This window comes from Diceros bicornis, chromosome 35 (genome assembly GCF_020826845.1).
Source record: "Diceros bicornis minor isolate mBicDic1 chromosome 35, mDicBic1.mat.cur, whole genome shotgun sequence".
Taxonomy (NCBI): domain Eukaryota; kingdom Metazoa; phylum Chordata; class Mammalia; order Perissodactyla; family Rhinocerotidae; genus Diceros; species Diceros bicornis.
This window is the reverse complement of record NC_080774.1, coordinates 6,144,374-6,164,362: the sequence shown is the minus strand read 5'-3', so window position 1 is coordinate 6,164,362 and position 19,989 is coordinate 6,144,374. Positions and strand designations below refer to the sequence as shown.

At 63.1% G+C, this 19,989-nt stretch overlaps 1 protein-coding gene across 1 annotated transcript in view; it reads right to left on the bottom strand.

Moving 5' to 3' along the window:
* NCOR2 (nuclear receptor corepressor 2) overlaps positions 1–19,989 on the bottom strand; it is a 215,602-nt gene that overhangs the window by 180,139 nt on the left and 15,474 nt on the right. Inside the window, 1 exon segment of the mRNA XM_058531253.1 lies at positions 5,363–5,407. The gene's annotated coding sequence lies outside the window, so the exon portion shown is untranslated.

The window sequence follows — 19,989 nt, the reverse complement described above, 5'->3', positions numbered from 1 at the left end:
GGAAGTGACCCTTAAAATGGGCAGGTTAATTACATCTCGGTAAGGCTGATTTTTTTTAAAACGTAACAAAAATATATACCTCTATATTAGCACCACCAACTCCAATCCCGTGCCCAGGGACGGTCTCCCCACTCCCGGGTCAGCCCCTTGAGATCCCCCAAAGCTCCCAATTTATGAGCGCTGGACAAGGCAGGGCGGGGCTGACTCTCAGATCTGTCCCTTCCTCGCTGGGTCATTTCGAGGAAATCACTTTGCCTCTCTGTGCATCAGGCTCCCGTGGATGGAAGCAGAGTTACAAATAGCACGCTCCTGGGAGAGCTGTTATAAAATGAACCGAGGTGAAGGTACCAGCTACAGGCCCTGGCATACAGCAGGGGCCTCATTATTGCTGCTGCAAAATGATGAACAGGCTAGCACCAGGCCCAGCGTGGACAGGACTGGCCAGGACTCTTGTGCCACACAAGGACACACAAGCTCCCCGCCAGACAAGACTCCAGGCCCAGGTCACCGAAGGCTCCAGGCTGCCAGGCTCGGGCCAGGGCCTTTAACTGATGCCTGCCGTCCAGGACAGGACAAGGCTCCTCGGCCCCACCCAGCCCGCTCCTCCCAGCAGGGCGGAGCCAAAAGGATGGGGGCTCTGTGGGGAGGGGTCGGCCCTGAGGGGGATGCAGGACCCCCGAGAGGTCACTTCAGGACAGGAGCCGGCCCGCGGAGGGGACGTCCTGGTGAGAGAACACCTTGGGGGTCTGGCCGCCGTGTATACACTCACTGGGCAGGACAAGGGTCACCCATTTATCAAAGAAAAAAGATGACAATAATGAGAGGAAGACGAGGCGGGCTGCGGGGACGGGGGTCGATTCTGTGCGGGCTCACCTGACCTGTCCCACGGCTCCCGCCACCCCGAGTGACGGAGCAGGCAGGCGGGCCAGGAGCCGGCTAGAGGGGCCGCAGGCAGACACGCTCAGCTGGCCTCGCCCCGCCCGCCATCAGAGGCACCATTAATTGCTGTCATTTGAGGGTGGCCTGTGGGGAGGAGGACGGGGGGCGGGGGGGGGGGCGGGGGAGGAGGTGGGGAGGGGGAGGGAAGGAAGGAGAAGGGCAAGTCGGAAGGGGAGCGGGAAGGAGGGACAGCCGGCCCACACTGAGCATCCCGAGCTGAAGGAGACTGAACCCCACGGGCTCTCCTCCTCCGCCCGATGGAGGGACCAGGCCTCGCCCACCCAGGGACAAAGCCAGGGGACCCACTGCCTGGGTGGGGCCAGCAGAGTCCAGAGAGGCGTGATTCTGCCGGCCGAGCCCCGTGGACGTCCCCCCACATCCACGCCTGGTCACTCATCTGCCTACAGTTGGTCCCGACCCTCCTCCCCAGGGGTCCGGAAGGCCCGCCGCCCCAGCCCCGTCCACTCCCAGCCTCCACCACATCCGACCCCTCACCCCCGGGCTCTGAGCCACCGGGCACCGCGCTGGGAGAGGTTCAAGGCACGGTGAACCCCACTTTCCCACCTGCGCCCTGGGGCTCACGTGGTCCCCCAACCTAGGATGCCTGGAGCCCCCGACCCCACAGAGACGATCAAACCTACACCTGGCCTCGGGCTGGGCCCAACGCCTACTCCTCCGAGGACCATGACCCGCACAGAAGACTCCGGAGCTGGGCGCCCCGAGTTCAAATCCTCCCTCTGCCACTGGTACCTGGGGACCCCACTTCCCGCCCAGCGCCTCGGTTTCCTCGCCTGTGGAACGGGGATGACGACAGCGCCCGTCTCGTGGGCGCTCTGAGGGTTAACAAGATGATTCCGCAGAGTGCTGAGGGCGGGCGGGACGCCACTGCTGTCCCATTGTCACCCCACGTTAGCCACTCTGGCCCTCACACGCGGCCCCTTCTCCCTCTAATCGGGGTTCTGTCTGCGGGATGCCTGCTCCCGGCCCCTGCCTCGGGCCCCTCCAGACCTCCCCTGGGTCTCAGAAAGGCCCCGAGCTGCCCACTGGGAGCCGGGGGCCGGGGGTCCATCCAGCGCCTGTCTGCGGGGAGGGGAGCTCAGAGCACCCTCCGCGGCCCCTCCCAGCCGCCCCCGCCCCGCCCAGACGGGCCCTGTCTCAGGGCTGAGGAGCCACTTGGGTCCTGCCAGGGGCTGGGGGGCATCAGGCTCCCTCGCAGGGGGAGGGCCCCCTCCCCGCCCGCCTCCCTGTCCCCTCCCCTCCTACCCCCCCACAGTGATGGATCGCCCCAGAGGAGGAAGCTAAGTGCTTGCAGACAAAAAGCCCTTTTATCGTCCTCAGGTGGCCGGTGGCCTGACGGGCAGATAACTCAGCTGGGGAGGAGGGCCCCCATTAGGCCACGACGCAGAGTGATGGAGGACCACGCGCAGAGCAGGAGGAAGGGGAAACACCCCAGACCAGGCCAGCTTTCTTCCACCTTCAAAGGCACCAAGAACACCAGGAGGAAACCCTGGCCGGGCTGATCCCCCCGGGGGGGACCGCCACCAGTGTCACCCACGCCTCCCACCTCCAAGATGAAACCTGCTGCTTGGCGTGCGGGCCCGGCTCAGGAAGCAGGCAGTCCTGCCTCCTGGGGGCCCCACAGGCTCAGGAGCAAGGGAGAAAGGAATGCCCCAAGGAAAGCCCACCCACGGGACGCGTGCAGACCTCGGCAAACCAAGAGACCCATTCCACGCAGCCTCAGGGCCTTTGCACGGGTGGCTCCCTCTGCCTGGGACACCCTTCCTACACAGATGGCATGCTCCCTTCCTCCTCTCCCGCAGCTCTCTCCTCAAAGGCCACCTGCTCAGAGAGGCCCACCCTGACCCCCCATTGGCAACCGCAACCCCCAGCCCACCCACACATTCCCCAAACCCCTTCTCTGCTGGTTCTTCACCCCAGCGCTTCCCGCTGAAGGACACACTGTGTACCTGACTCGTCTCCTGTCTGTCTCGCCAGGGAGGACGAGATGCTCGGCCATCTCTTCACAGCAGCACCCAGAGCAGGGCCTGGCACACACGAGGTGCCCTAGACATAACTGTTCAGTGACTGAACGTCTTCGGGAGAAGAATGACGTCTCCTGGTGGCAGCCAGTCCTGTGCCCAGCAGTGCCCTTGACGACCCTTGTAAGACACCCATGTGACAGACGAGGAAACCAAGGCACAGAAGCGTCTCAGCACCCTGGGAGTTGCACCCAGATCTGCGGGAGGCCCCCCCCGCTGCAGAACGGCCTCGGGAACGCAGGATGCCAGTCCAGGGGTGGCGGTCGGGGACGAGGACTGAAACTCCCCCCAACCCGCCTCTCAGCCCTGCGGCCTCGGGGAGACCCGTTTCCACCTCTCGGCCTCAGTTTACCCCTCTGCAGAATGGGGCTGCACGGTGACCCCTGCTATCCCTCCGAGGACACTGCCCTGTCCCCGCCTGCACCCGGTGTGGCCTCGATGGGGGGACAACAGTGAGAGGCGCTGGCAGCCCAGGGACGCGGAAAGTGCTGGATCTCAACCCTGCACTGGAAGCCCAAGGTCAGACGGGGGGCCCTCCTCAGACCTCCCTGGGGGCTGGGCCCGCTGACCCCTCCCACCCCCAGAAGAGCAGCTCAGTCAGTGAAGCGTAGAGAGACGCTGGAGCGCTGACGAGCGCTCACCACCTGCTAGGCACCGAGGGCTCACGGTGGCCGGCGGCCCTCGCCCCACGTCCCGAGTCTCCAGCCTCGGTGGGCTGACCGTGCTCAGCGTCACAGAACCGGGAAGGGGCCCAGCTGCACGTGTGGGAGGCTACTCTCTGTGTCCCAGGGGCCACACCCACTGACCACCCCTTCCTCCACTAGCACAGACAGAGCTGGGCTCACCCCGTCCCGGGGCCCCCCAACACGTCCCCTCCAAGAGGCATCCTCCGCTGCTCCCCCAAATCACCAGGCTCTCAGGGAGGGGAGTGGAGTTTCCTCATCACACCCACTGGGGTCTCCAGGGACCTGACTGCCTCTCCCAGGCCCAGGTCAGCAGCCTGTCTCCCCCCGCTGAGCCCCACGACGCAGGGGACGGGGACCAGACACAGGCAGAGGGGGCCGCAGATTCAGCTTCCTCCTCTGCAAGGTCTCCCGGCTGCTTAAATAAAACTACAAAAACAACAAAAACTTAGCAACAATCCACTCATCACCAACGCTATGGGGGGATTTGATTCTGTCCTCTCTTCACAGACGGGGAAACTGAGGCACAAGGTGGTGCAGGGCCTTGCCCAAGGTCGCACAGACAATAAGTGGCAAAGGGAGCTCTGCACACAGGGACCAGGCTCCAGAGTCCCTTCTGGGGAGCACGGTGCCTCTCCCGGTTACAGAACAATAGAAAATGAAAGACACTGTGCGCCACCAGCCCAGCGCCCACCTCCAAGCCTTTGCCCACCGCCCTGACCACACTGGGACTGCCCCCCTCCCCGGACACCCCAAGCCCCACGTGTGCCCCGAGGACGCTCCCCAGTCCCCCTGGAGGAGCTCTCCGCGGAGACCCCTGACATCAGGGGGAGGAGGGACAGGGGCAGTGGGCACAGACCCACGCCAACGGGCCTCAGTCTGCTCGGCTGTGACCCGAGCGTGCTGGAGAGGAAGCTGCCGGGTTCCCTGGGGGGTCAACAAAGGGCTCGAGTCCCAGCTCTCTGCTTCAGCTAAGACTTGGGACGGGTGACCCATCTGTGCCTCAGTTTCCCCTTTGTAAAATGAGGATAACAGCCCAGGCCGGAGCACTGCTGTGGGGTGACACGTGAAGGGCACTCATGGTGACTCTTAGCACGTTGAGCACCTCCCCTGTGCCCGGCACCGCTCCACGTGAGCCATTCAACGGTCACGGCCACCCTGCGAGGGGACGCTATTACCCCCAGTTTGCAGGTGGTAAAGTGGAGGCACAGGGAGGTGACGTGACGCTCCAGGGGCCCAGCAGGAAAGTGGCCTGGAACCCAGCCGCCCTCTCTCCCGTGGGCACGGGGACCACGGGGCACACGTGTCTGGCCCAGGGCTTCCTCCCACACGGCCCCCAGCCCGCGGGCCCTTCCTCAGGCCCTGCCCTCCCCGCCTGCGGCCACCTTCCAGCACATAAGCCGGGCGCCCTGAACCCCGGAGACAAGAACCCACGTCCCACATCCGCGGTCAGAGACCACCCTTCCCTCAGGCATCCTCGGAACACCACTGCCCTCGGCCGGAAATGTCCCATCCCCGGGGGACCCACAGCCTCCCCCAGCTGCTCCCCACCCTCGGCAACTCTGGGGTGCCGGACCCCCCATAAGGCCACACCGAGCCCCCCCCACATCTGCCAGCCACTCCTGACTCCCCGCCATGAGAAGCAAGGTCCAGCCATGTGGATCCCCTAGAGACAGCGAGTGGGGACAGACATGAACCTACCAGAAACGGCCTCCAGAGATGCTGTGTCCTCACACTCCGAGAGACCTGCAGGAGAAGAGACGGTCTCGTTAGTCACGATCGCAGCCTCCACGCACGTCCGTGTGCAGGCAGACGGCAGGGCCGCTGGGCTGGGCCCGGTGCACCGGATACATCAGGCCAAGGATCTCTCACGACAACCCCGTGGGGCAGGTACCGCCACCCCATCTGACAGAGGAAATGAGGCTCAGAGAACCAAAGGCACAGGCCCGAGGTCCCACAACTAGGGAGTTACAGACTGTGGGTATAGAGGTAGCCCGCACCCTCTCGAGGCCACAAAGGGGCCCGGGGCCACATCACATTTCCCTGTGAAACCCCCGTTAACTTCCCAGGGGCCCCATACACAAGCGTGCAGGCGACACCTGGCGGGGGGCGGGGGGGGCCGACTCTTCTCATTCGAGAATTTCTAACCGAGTCACGTTCAAGGTCAAAACCAGTGCAATAAAACCAGGGTCCAGAACATAAAAAGGATACCCACAAATAAATAAGAAGGAGCCAGTCAAGGGAATAGAAAAACGGGCAGACAGACTTGAGACACTTCACAAAAGCGGATCTACAGATGGCCAACAAGCACACGAAAAGGTGCAAAGATCTCAGTCACCAGGAAAGTGCAAGTTAAACCCACGAGCGAGCACCGCACACCCACCGGGACGGCTAAGACAAGGACAGACAGTACCAAGTGTTGACGAGGACACAGGTCGGCAGACCCCTCAGACATCACTGGTGGATGCAAAATGGTGCAAGTGCTTTGGAAAACAGGTGGGCAGTTTCCTATCAAGTTAAACATACACCCGGGCGACCGTACGACCCAGCAATTCCTCTCCTGGGTATTGAAACCGTGTGTCCACCAAAGACTCACACATGAACGTTCACAACAGCTTGACTCATAATCACGAAAACACTGAAGGCCATCCCACTCTCCATCAACAGATGCAGGGATGAAGAACGGGGGTACAGCCAGACCACGGGATCCTCTTCCCCAATAAAATGGAAAGAACCACAGACACACGCAGCCACACAGAGGAATGTCAGCCTCAGGCTGAGCACGAAGCCACTCTCCCAGGGCCACACCGCCAGGGTTCCATTTACAGGATTCTGGGAAGGGCAAAACTCCACGTTCACGTTAGAGAGGTCCACCGAGGTGGTCACACGGGAACAAAAGGGGAATCCCACGAAGGGTAGGATGCCGCTCCTCCGGGGAGAAGGAGGTGGTGCACGGCGTCTCCTCTGCAAAGACTCATTACACTGCGTCCACGTGTTTACACCTTCTCTATCATGTTACCTTCTGGGTGAAAAAGAACAAGTCAAGAAAACAGTACAGTGGGGGCCGGCCCAGTGGCATAACGGTTAGGTGTGCGCACGCCACTTCGGTGGCCCAGGTTCGGATCCCGGGTGCGCACCAACACACTGCTTGTCAAGCCATGCTGTGGCAGCACCCCATATAAAGTAGAGGAAGACGGGCACAGATGTTAGCCCAGGGCCAGTCTTCCTCAGCAAAAATAAAATAAAATAAAAAACAGTACAGTGGGCAGAGCACTGGGAAGAGGGCCCAAAAACCTGGCTGTGGGCCCAGCTCTCCCACTGACGGCCGTGACCTTGGCAAGCCCCCAGCCCTCTCTGGGCTCGGTCTCCCATCTGGAAAATGGGCCGGGTCCCCACCTATCTCCGAGTCATTCACAAACATCGCCATCTCCAGTGGAACTTTAAGGGCCCCTTCTCCACCCCGGGCTGACCCCCGGGACCAGAGGCGAGAGGAGCTGGGGCCGCCTGCCCTCACAAGGCGGGGGCAGCTGCGTGCAGTGCTCAGGCACTGCAGCCAGGCCCCCTGGGTTCAAACCTGGCTCTGCCCTTCCTAGCTGTGCATCCTGGGACGAGCAGCTTCCCCTCTCGAGCCTCAGTTTCCTCAACTCTAAAATGGCCACGATGATGAAAACAGTGGCCTCACGGGGATGCCGGGACGGAAAGTGTGTGCAGAGCCAGCGTGCGCACACCGCCAGCGCTCAACTACCGCTGGCGCGACCACTACCCCCGTCCAGGGGCTGGCAGCTCAGCTCCAAGAGCCCGTCGTCCCCAGCAGGCCCTTTCCGACCCCGAGGAGCCCTAAACGGGGCGACTGCAGGCAGCTCATGGAGAACAATCCCACCTCTTCTTTCCTGCCCTTTTTTCTGTTTTCTCGTTTGTTGTTTTTCACTGCGATGCCCCCAGGCTTGGCACTCGGTCCTGCCATCTGCGGCAGCTCCAGAGACAGGCCCTGCAGGGTGGCTGGAAGCTGGGAGGGCCCGGGCACCGCTCCACAGCCGCCCCAGCCCCCGGAAGCCTTGTGGCCAGTCCCCTGCAGTAGGTCCCACAAAGGGCCCGGGAGGGTCAGGCCCGAGGGGGGACCCTCACCAGGAGCCAGCTTGGAGGGACAGCTGGGAGAGCAGACCCCATCTTCTTCAACCTTCTTCCAACCGCAGCCAGCCCCTCCTGCCGTCCCCAAACGGACACAGGGCACCCAGCGGTGTTGGGTCACACGGCCCAGGGCATCTCCCAGCAATGACTGAGTGACATGCAGGTCCAGAGAGGGGTTCCCAACCTAGAGAACTCGGGGCAGAGGGGCTTCCCGGGAGAGGCGACAGCCAAGGTGAGCCCCACGGAGGAGCCGCGCTGGTCAGAATCGGGGGAGACGCCGCCGGCAGCGCCCAGGGACGGGACACGGGCATGAGCAGCTGGACAAGGGCGCCGGGGTGGGAAGGAGCCCGGAGCCCCGGCTGGAGCAGCGAGCGTGAACACGGGGGACACGGGCTGACCACACAGGGCCCTGCAGACAGGGACTGTCCCCCCAGAGCAGGGAGACCCTCAGGGGCTCTGCCCGCAGAGAAGGGACGAGGCCACGTCGGAATCTGGAGAGGGCACGTGGCCGTGGGTGGAGGACGGGGGGGCGGGGGTGGGAGCCCGCGGCCGAGGACACGGTCGGGGTGAGCGACAGCAGTGCCCGGCCGGGGTGGGGACAGCGGACCTGGGAGAAGTGGACAGGACGGAGAACATTTTGCAAGCAGGATGCACACAGCACAGGGAGCCTGGACAGCTCCGGGCGGCGGGGGAGAGAGACACGACACCCCCTGGGCCCTCTCTCTGTCCCAGCCGCCTCTCCCGCCTTCCCCCGTGTAATCCTCACGGCCACGCTGGAAGGGGGCGCGGGGACCTCCGTTTCCAGACCAGGAAGCTGAGGCCCAGAGAGTGGAGGTAACTCACCCAAGGTCACACAGCCAGGAAGTGGAGGAGCCAGGATTTGAACCCAGGTCCAAGCTCTTTAGGCTGTGGGGGGCAGGGTAGGGGGACCGTCCTCAGGCGTGAACAGGGGCAGCAGCAGCCCAGAGGTGGTGGCTCCAGACCCGGGCTGACCACCAAGATGCTGCCCGGGCCTCAACACCTCCCCGGGCAGAGTGGCACCACAGGACGCCCCTGGGTCCTCCTGGGAGGGGGGCAGCAGCGACCCCAGTGACCCCTGCGCCCCACAAGCCAGACGCCGGGGTCCCAGCCTCGCACCGCACGCCCCTCCCCGCGCTCACACACACATTCGTTCACATGCACATTCGCTCAAGGCCGCAATCGCGCACACACGTTTCATTCACACGCACACACTTGTTCACGCTCATGCATACTCGGTCACACGCTCACTGCCTCACTTATTCTCATTGTTCTCACACTCGCCTGTGCTCACGTATGCACGCCTCATACTTTCTCAGACTCATGCACGCCTCACCACATTCTCATTGCACACCCACGCACGCTCACACCTACTCCCTTACGCTCACTCAGCCCAGAAAGGCTCGGCGGGGAAGCCAGGCGCCCCCTCTTCCTGCGCTCCCCCCCGCCCCCGCCCCGTGCAGCCGTTTCCGGCCGTGGGCCTGTCCTGGCCGCGTCCACAAGCCGCTGAATTCCAGCCCCGTCCTCCTCCCCTCCTGGGGCTGACCAGACTTGTTTCCCAGCGAAGCAGAGACAGGAGGGAGGACCGTTCCCAAGGGCTCCCCTCCCCCAAGCCCACCGCAGCCCTTGGCTCGAGCACTTCAGTGGCCCCCAGGGACCACGGGCTAAGACGTGCCCCCACCTGGCACCAACACCTCACCAGCCCCCAAACAAGCCCCATCGGGCCCACCTCCCTCCCTCACCCTCCTCTCTGCCCTCCCAGCACCAGCACAAGCACGGCCTCTTCCTCCTCCAGGAAGCCTGCCCAGATCACCCCAACCAGACATGTCCATCCACCCCGCTCAGAGACAGGAGGCCACCAGCCCAAGGCCACATAGCTTCGAGAGGGCAGAGCCAGCCAGGACTCAAACCCAGAGGCAGCTGTCTAGCTTCTATGCAGACACCATCACCCTACAGCCAGTCGACAAGCTTGCCAGAGCCCAGCCCTAGGGGGACACGGTCACACACACCCACATCCAAACAGCCCACAGGGGCATCAATAAACGAGCAAAGTACTTGAAAACGCAGTGCCCACAGTGACAGACGTGAACTAGAGGGAACGCACAGTGAGTGACGTGGGGGGACAGGCAGGAAGTCAGGGAAGACCCCCAGGAGGTGACTCCGAGCCCAGACTGTAGAGATTAGGAGTAAGGATGCTCCAGGCGGAAGGCACAGCAAGTGCGAAGGCCTGGAGGTGGGAACCAGCTGAAATGGAAGCAGCAGGCAGGGCCGGAGGCGGGGACGAGGTGGGGGGGGAACCGGAGCGGGGGCGGGGGGGGGGGGGGCCGGGGCAGGGTCGGGTATTTCCAGGGCAGGGGCACAGGAGGGGAGCGGCGCCCTGTGCTCTGACACATAACCTAGTAGGACCAGTGTGAGGCAAGGCCAGCGAGGACACGTCCAGGTCAATCCCCGAGGGCTCCACAGAGGCGCTACCTCCTCCCCAGGCCCAGCCTGGGCCTCCTCCTGCACGGAGCCTCTACTGAGATCAGAATCTAAGGGCTCCGGCCTCAAGCCGGGGCAAGGGCCTGGTGGCTGGACGCCAGCACCTCCGGCCCTTTCCCACCAGGCCCTGCCGCAGCCACCCAGGGGCGAGGCCGTGACCTGCGGGCCCCTCGAGGCCCGGAACGCCAGGCCTCCGCTCCACCCGCTCCCAGGGCAGGCTGCTGACAGCGCCGCGCGATTGCACAGCCGCGCGATTGCACAGCCGCGCTCCCAGCCCAGCCCCTCCCGGTCTCCAGCCGCACGGAAGCACCCGGCAGGGCCCCAGGAGGCACGTTTTCGAGGTCTGAGAAGCGGTCTGAGAAGCAGAATGGCGTGGGTGGAGCGCTCACAGCCTGCGGACGACGGGCAGGGCGGCGACAGAGGCAGCCTGGTTCCCACCCCGGCTCAGCGCTTCCCACGGTCACCTCGTCCCTTCATCTCCCTGTGCCTGGAGCCCCATCTGTACACTGAGCGGTGGGGACACTACCCCCTCATAGGACCGCTGTGATGACTAAATGTGTTAATACACAACAGCACCTTAGAACAGCACCTGGAACAAGGCTCCAAACAGGGAAACTGAGACATCAAAGAACAGTCACCTGTCCCAAGTGTCTCAGCTAGAAGCAAATGAAGAAAGGGCTGCAAGTCAAACCCTCTCCTGACCCCGCAGGGATCCCAGCACATTCCTCCCAAATATGCTCGTTTCACAGCCAAGCAGACCGAGGCCCATGTCGGACAGGTCTGTGCCCACAATCCATCCTGGTACATCGGCCAGCAAGCTGTCTCTCCAGAGCACTCCTACACATCCCTCAAAGCCCAGCTCCATCACACCCTTCCCCTTCCCCTGATGAATAAGCCTTTCTTTGACAATCTAGGCGTGCCCTGGCCCTCACTGCCACCTCACTCAACAGCTCCACCTGGCAGACCCCAGCAGACCCTGAGCCCCCCAGGGAAGGACCTGCCTCATCCCTCAATGGTGCCTCAAGGCCCGACCCAAAGCCAGATACACAGCAAGACCAGCAGGGCAAGGCTCCGAGTAGAGGAGGCTGGGCACAGAGGAAGGCCAGGTGCACAGGAGGCCAACGCTGTGGGGTGCAGCTGACAGTAGGGCCAGAGTGCCTGGCACACAATGGGCCCGGCCAGCTCACAGCAGACCCAACATAGCACCAGCACACAGTAAGTACATCACGGGCCCGGCACACAGTGGGGCCAGGACCACAGCAGCAGAGGCCGGACCTGCCCACTGTCTTTCACCCGATCCCTCCCCCTGACAAGCCCCCGTGCACCTCCCACACCCACCACAGTCCCACCAGAGCTTACAAGCCCAACGACCCTCCTCCTCCAGGCAGCCCTCACTCCCTCACCCTCAGCAATATCCAATCTGGCTGCAGTCACAAAACCAAGAAAAACAACAGCAATAATAATAGCAGTCATAAATAACGTTAAGCTGCTCAGAGCCAGCCCCAGTCGAGCCTTTACTTACTGACTTAACTCCAACCACTGTTCCGGTAGGTTCCCTGTTACCCCCACTTTACAGACGAGGAGACTGAGGCAGGAGGCTGAGCCACTTGCCCCAGGTTGTAGGGCCGTGGGCGGGGAAGTGAGAACAGAGCCCAGGCAGTCTGCCCTGCATGGGGGGCTGGCGCGAGGGGTGCTGGCCGAGTCGCCTCCCTGGGTCAGCTCAGACCCTGAGCCGGGCAGCAGGGACCAGGTTAATGCTCCTGCAGCCTTGCCCCACCCATCTCCCCAATGGACAGACTGGGGCTCTGAGAGGGGTCCCCCCAGTGGGTGGGGTGCTCCTCGATGCTCTCCCCCGTCAGTGCAGAGGCCGGAAGCCGGGCTCTGCAAGGAGAAGAAACCACGGTGAACCCACACCACCACCATCCCCTGCCCAGGGCAGCCCACAGCCCCGCTGGACCAGGACTCTGCTGCCCCAGCCCAGGCCCCTCAGCGCTGCAGCCCCCGCCCGCCCAGCTCAAACCCCTCAGTGAGCACAGGTCAGTTCTACAAAATCACCCGGGGCCTGGGGGGCCGCTGCGACACCCGACACTCTGAGGAAAGGGAAGTGACACCCACGTGAGCCTCCACGGAGCCACAACAGCCAGCAGTGCACACCGTGCTAGGCCAAGAAGAGTGAGCCACGGACGTGCTCTGCAGAGGCCCTAAACTGGACCCCAGGGACCCCGCAGATCTGGGCAAGGCCCCCAAGGGGCAGGCATGACCTCAGGAAGTGGTCCCTGCAGGTTGGGGTCTGGGGGCTTCAGGCACAGCACGACCCAGGCACCCAGAGCCGGGGCAGGCCAGGGCCCAGAGGCATTGGGGTGGGAGGTGGGGGAGGACCCAAGGCCCCTCCCAGAGCCGCCTGGGTCTGCCTGGCACGGCTTTTCACACCAGGTGAACAGGGAGCCTCTCCTGTCCCCGGGGGCCACGGCCGCCCGTCACCGTGGCAGCGAGCGGCCAGACAGCCAGAGCGGGAGGGAGGAGGCCCCGCAGCCCTTCCATTTAGGAGCCACCGGGATGTTTTATGCTCCTTCTCAAGTGACAGCTGAGGCATGCACGGCCCCCAAGGCTCTCCTTGAAGCTGCAAAGGCAATCGCCAAGGGTTCACCCCGCTCTCCGAGTCCCCACCTGACTGCGGCAGCCACGAGGGGGCCTCTCTCCTCTCCATCCCTCCCCCACCCGCCCGCGGGGACCGCATGGATGTGAGTGAGTGGACACGGCCTGGGCTAGGACGGAGAGGGGAGAGGAGGCCGTGACCCCACAGAGGGGCCCAGGCCCATCCAAGGGGGGACACACACCCCCATCCAAAGGGGGTCAACCAAGAGGACACAGCCCATCCAAAGGTGGGGGACAGAGCCATACTCACGGGCGGCCCAAGGTCCATCCCAGGAGGGCACATGTTCAGGGAGAGCTGAGGAGCAAGCCTGACCCCTGCTCAGAGGACCCCCAGCCAAGTCCCTCTGCCTGGGCCCCCGAGAGGCCTGCGATGCAGGGGGCAGAATAGTCATGACAGTCACCACGATAATTACGGCCCTCCCACACGCACTCACTGAGCGCTGGGCCCTGGGCCACCTCACAGCCCCGCCAGGTGGGCACGAACCTGACCCCATCTCACAGATGGGGAAACTGAGGCCCAAAGAGCTTCAGCAACATGCCCGAGATCGCACAGCCAGCGAGGGGCGGGGAGGTGGAACCCGGGCGCCTGCCCTCGCTGCCCCATCCTCCATCCCCAATTCTCCCGAACATGCTTCTCAGAAACCTCCTGCCCATCTCCTGGCTCCGGGGCGTGGGGCCCTCTGCGGAGCCGGCCGACAGGAGCAATTAGACGCCAGGCAGGAGCCGGGCTATCGACCGCCCGCTGCTGGAGGAGGGGGCGGCGGCTGCTCGGTGTGGGCGGCCTGGCTCCCCGCCAAGGCCCAGCCAGCAGCAGACCAGGCGGGGAGGGCCGGGGGCTTCGCTCCGAGGCCCGCGGAGGCGGCAGCACAGAGCAGCCATCTGTGCGTCCACCTGTCTGTCCGCCACGGCCACCGATGGCCCGCAGGGACCTGGAGCTCCCCCTCCGGAGGGTTCCACAGTGCCAGGGACAATGCGAAGCCCTTTACGCTTGTTACCTGGTTTAATTCTTACACCCACCCCACACATGGGTTACCAGGACTCTCCCCATTCTACAGATGGGGGCAGCGAGGCAGAGAGTAAGAAAAGGGTTCCCACAGCGGAGATTTGCATGCGGCAGCCACTCTAACCACACAACATTACCCCTGCCGGACCCACCGCCCAGGGGCCCCCAGCGTGGTGGGAGAGGGCAGAGGGGGCTCTCTGGGGACTGGATGGCTCACTGTGAAAATGATTCAGGTTCTGCACGTAGGAGCCCAGAGCAAGCTCCCCGGGGAGGAGGCCGCCTGGCATGGACCCTGGGGGCCCACCAGAAAGGAACACCAGGGCAGACCCTTCCCAGCCTCGGCCCCAGGTGCCCTGGCCCAGGGGCGGGGTCTGGGCCCTTAGTGGCTGCAGGGTGGGCCGGGGGCTGCCTGGGAGAGCAGGGGTGCCAGGAGCCATCAGCCGATCGCCAGAAGCAATTAATTGTCGGGGTCAAGAGACGGTGAAAGAGATTTGTCACCAGGGGCCCAGGGGATATTCCAGCCAGTCCAGCACCAGGGTGGGAGGCGTGGGTCCTGCTGACCTGGTCCTGACGGACAGATCGTGACCCTCGCACATTTCCTCGAGCGCCCTCGTTCTCCCCTCCCCCACGGGCCTCCCTCCTCGTGGTCCCCACTCGTAAGCTCACCTCTCCCCAACACCAGCTCTGCCCCAGCGCAGGTGATGGCCACGCCCGAGCGTCCGTGAGCTGCGCACCAGGAGGACCAGACCATCCTTCAGCGGGTGCCCACTGTGCAGATGGGAGCCCACACACAGAGGCCCCGCAGCCCTCGATCTGGCCTGAGACCCAACCCGACCCCAGCTGTACCACGTTCTAGCTGGGCAACCCCACCCCACCAGTTAACTTCTCTGGGACTGTTTCCTCTGCTATACGATGGAGCTAATGACCACGGCGGCTAAAATTCGGCCATCCAGGCTCAAACCCCAGCTCTGCCATTCTGTGAAGCCTGAGGAAGTGGTCTTGCTTTGCTGAGCCTCGGTTTCCCCATCTGTAAAGTAGGGGTGACACCAGGGGCTGCTCTATGTGACATACACGGCCGGCACACAGTGGTGGCTCAGGCCAAGCTCGCCATTGGGATTCACCAGCCCACCTCCCCAGGGACCCAGGCCCAGCCCCCTGACCCTGCTCAGATGTCAGTCAACGCCCCCAGCCCCTCAGACCCCAGATCTGGGCCCTGAGCCAGGCGGGGATGAGACGCCCCGGCCTCTGCAGCAGGACCGTGGGTGGGAGACGTGCTCTGCAGCCACCGTTCACCCCCGGGCTAGGCGGCTGTTGTCACGGGGAACAGAAGGGCCCAGATGCGCACAGCCCCCCACCAGACCCTCCACGGACAGGACCTGGAGGGGTACCAGGCCCGGCCTCCCCGTGAGTCCCTGTCTGCCCCAAATGCCCCCGCAGCCCCCTGGCCACGTGCAGCCCCCGAGAGGCCAGCAAACACCCCCCGGCTGCCCCGCTCCGCGGGCGGAGGACAGAGGCCCAAGGCCGGCGCAGGCACCCCCGCCCGGCTCCTTCCCACATCCCACAGGAGCATCGGGGGCCCGCAGGTGCTCAGGAGCCCAGGTCCCCGAGGCCACCGGGCAGCCCTGAGTCAGAGCGAAAAACTCGGCGGAAACTGAAAGTAGCCCGGGCGGCCCCTCGCGCCCCCGAGTGAGCCGCGCTGATTCACAGCTGCCGGCCCGGACTGCACGGGGAAGTTCCTGCCTCGGGGCCCAGTGGGGGTGGGGGACAGGGCCGAACAGCCCCCGAGCCTGGGGCCCCTCTCCGTGCACACGGCACATGAGACGGGACGGGCCCAGAGCCTCTGCATCACCCCCACACTCGCACAACCCAGGGCCCCTCGAGGGCCCAGCAGCCCCAGCAGAGCAGCGCCCCTCAGGGGCATTCGTGGGGAGGGTACGCAGGCAGGAGCAGCCCACAGGGGCACAGGCTTCTACAGCTCCCTGGCAGGGCACCCTGTGGTGACCTCAGGATCTGGCCCGAGACCTGGCTTTAAGGTTCCCAGTTCCACTGCTTTCCAGCTGTGTGACCCCAGGCATGTTGCTCAACATCTCTGAGCCACTTCCTCACCTGGGAAATGGAAACTCTCATCTCACAGGCCTGACTTAAGACTCAGTGAGCCAGTGCATACAGAGAGCCCAGCATACAGTAAGAGCTCAATAAATACATACCTTTTTCAGTTCCCAAATTGTCTTTTTATTGAAGTGAAATTCATATAACATAAAATTAACCATTAGAAAGTGAACAATTCAGTAGCATTAATTACATTCACACGCTGTGCAACCACCACCTCTATCTAGTTCCAGAACATTTCCATCTCCCCAAAGGAGACCCCCCTACCCACAGAGCCGTCTCTCCCTACGTCCCCACCCCCAGCCCCTGGCAACCACTCATCCACTTTCCGTCTATGGATTTGCCTGTTCTGGACGTTTCATATAAATGGAGTCACACAATATGTGGCCTTCTGTCCAGTTTCTTTCACTCAGCGTCATGTTTTCATCCACATTACAACACGGATCAGCACTTCATTCCTTTTTAGGGCTGAATAGTATTCTGTTGTGTGGATAAACCAATTATGTATTTTTAGAATAAAAAAATAAATGTGTTAAAAATAATACAGAAATGCAGCCTGACAAAGTATGTAAATACACACAGACATGAAACAGCAAAACATTTGTAAAATCATAAAATAAATAACCATAATGACTGGGATGAGTGGAATCTGGCCAGCGGGAGGAGCCAGCTAGCAGGAGGGAGGGGACCATGGGAGCCCCAGAGCTGGCGTCCCCTCCCGAGGGGCCCTCCCTGCTCAAACATCAGGCCTCTGGTGTCCAGGCCCTGCTGTGCTGTGTGACCCTGGGCCAACTCCTCACCCCCTCTGGGGCTTGGCCTCCCCACCTATAAGCAAGGGCACTGGAGGGGACGCTCTCAGGGGGACGTCCCACCTGACAGCTGTGAATCTCAGAGCCTCCGGTGGGCTCTCGGCCCTGGGGAAGCGGGGTCGTGGGGCCAGACCATGGGAACCTGACACAGCACGAAAGGGAACCTACCCTGCCCTCGCCCGCCCGGGGCACAGCCCAGACGCGGAAGGGCCAACAGCCTCGCCCTGCCGACACTTGGCGGGACCATCCTCGGCTGTGGGCCGTTTACAGCATCTCTGGCCTCCACTCACTAGATGACAGCGGCACCGCCCCTAGGCTGGGACAACCACAGCTGTCCTCAGACAAGGCCCTCTGACCCCACCCCCCGGCCCCTCACGGCCGCTCTCCCTGCACAGGAAACAGCAGTCAGAGGCACTGACCCTCCCCCTGGGCCCAGACCCGCCCTCCCCCTCCTCCAGGCCAGGGACCCATTCGGGCATCAACACAAGCCGACCTCGCCCCTGCTATGTCCTGACCCCGTTCCAGGCACTGGGGCCCAAAGCGGACGAGAAAGACACAGCTCCTGCACCCTCAGAAGTGACTGGACGTGGGAACACAACACAGAAGTGAATGAATCAACTGGGAAACTTCACACATCGGCCACGACAGACAGCGCGGGGGGCTGGCACAGTGATAGGGCTGCCTGATAGGGTGGTCTGGAGGACATCCTGAGGGTGACATCTGACCGAGACCTGCCGGCAGCAAGGAGGCAGCCACGCTGATCTCAGGAGAGGGAACAGCAAGTGCAAAGGCCCAGCGGTGGGCAGGTGCAAGGCTGCAGCAGAGCAGGAGCGAGGGTGGAGCAGGTCCCCAGTGGCCTCGAGCCTCTGGGGTCAGTCTCAGAGGAGGAAAAAGGGAACGGAGGGTGTGGGACAGAAGTTGAAGAGTCTCTCTCCTTCCAACAGGACCCTCTGGCTGCAGCACGGGGAACAGACGGCAGGGACAAGGGTGGACTCGGGGGCCAGGAGGAGGCTACTGCAGCCGTCCAAGCCAGAAAGTGGGGGGGGGGAGGGGGGTGTCCATCCCAGCGCCTGGTCTGCCATGATTGTTTTTGTTATTATTATCGATATGGAAACAGAGTTTCAACCACAGTGGTCCCATCTCCCACAGCACATTATTACTACTGTTGTTATTATTATCATTCTTGCAGAGAATCTCCACCGCGGTGGTCCAGCCCACCAATAACAGCGTATTGTCATTGCTACTTGCGTGTGTTGTGAGGGCGGGGGGGTCTCCACGGCAGTGTCCCTGCCCGGAGCATCTCAGAAACGTGTGGGGACGTTCTGGTTGTCTGGTGACCGGCACTCGGCCAGGGGGACGGTCTCCCGCCGTGAAAGTCCCCCTCCCCTCACAATTTTCAAATGACCCGGCCATTACAAAATCTGCCAGAGCAGATCCAAACGCTGGCTTTGTTTTCACGTCACTTGAGTGCATTTTCAGCACCGAAACTCGTCTGAGCGCTCCCGTCCCCAGTCTGCACTGACTCGCTCCACTCACCTCCCTTCACACTACAGTCGGGGCGTGACACCGATTGTTGCTGGCGGTGCTAATTCTGCGTGAAGTCAGGACTGTACTAAGGAGGAATTTCAGTGCCACAGAGAAAAGGAGATGCGCCAAGTATAGGCTGTAGTGCTGTCGGGGGTCGGGACGCTGTGTGGCGCTGGGCAGGTGAGCTGCCCTCTCTGAGCCCAGCTGCTGGGCTGTAAGGGAAGCGATGCCGGTTGCTGGCTCACCGAGATTGAGAGGGTCAGATGAAATGCGCATAAAGGCACACAGCCCCCCGCGGCCGCGGGCAGCTGAAGGGGCCGGAGGCGGGCGGAGCAGAAGCCCCCGGCACAGGCCCCAGCCAGGTAGTGGTGGAGGAGAAAGTCCCGCACTCCCGCCCGGCTTTCATCTCCAGGAGATCAGCCCCCGCTCAAGTTCAGGTTCAGGACTCAAGTTCAGGTTCAGGATCGAATGGACCCACTTAATCGCCTTAGGGATCTCCGCTGGGCCGGCTCCTGGGGGCCTGGCAGGGAGGGCGGCTGAGGCCCCTCCAGCCGAGACCGCCACCCGCACGGCCCGCACGGAGAGGGTGCCGGGGGCATCCTGCCCTCACCCCCGGCACCGCCAGCCGCGGTGACCCCAGGGCAGGTGCGGGCACACGGCCTTCAGAGTCGTGCACACGCCTCTGCTCACCGTCACGAAGCACCCACTGTGCGCCCCGGGCCCGGGCAAAGCGACTCACCCTCGCTCCTTTTCAGAGGGGGAAACTGAGGCAGGACGGGGCTTAAGTCACCACCAGACCCCAAGGCCAAGCCAGGGGTGGATGAGCAGTGTCCCGCTGTGCTGGGGAGGGGACACACGCCTGCCTTGTTCCCAGCCGTACCCCACCCCCGAGGACAGCCCCCGGCACACAGTAGGTACTTAATGAACAAAATGTACACGCTGGGCACACACTCCAAAGAAGACTGCTTCCTGGGGCCCCTCTGCCCCCAGGCGGCCCTCAGATCCCATCATGCACCACAGGGGTCCTGCAGGGTGACTGTGCCCTTCAGGACGCCGGGCGAGGTCTGGAGCCATTTCTGGTTGTCACAATACGGGGGGGGACCACTGGTATCTAGTGGGCAGAGACCAGAGATGCTGCTGAACATCCTACAGTGCACAGCACAGCCCCCAAAACAGAATAATCCGGCCCAAATGTCAGTAGTGCCCAGGTCGAGGAACCCGGCTGTATTGCACTCCCTTAAGCATAAATTGAGCACCTACTGTGTGCATGCTGCACAAGAACCCTGCAAGGAGACGAGGTCACAGGGTCTCCGAGGGGGGGCATTATGTGCCCCGTGTCACACAGCTACTGTGGGACAGAGGCGGGACTCCAACCCACGTCCGACTGACTCCAGCCCCACCCAGAGGCACCAAACACCCGCCCCATCGGGCTGGAGGCGGGCTGCAGACCTGCACGTGTCTCTGCCCCTCACCCACGGCTCTTCTGGGCAGCAGAGGCCTGATCCGGTTCTCTTCATCAGAACCCACAGCCACCGAGGCCGACAGCCTCCCTCCGGGGGTGGGAGCACGCTCGTGTTTTCTACATGGCAGGCGTTTTG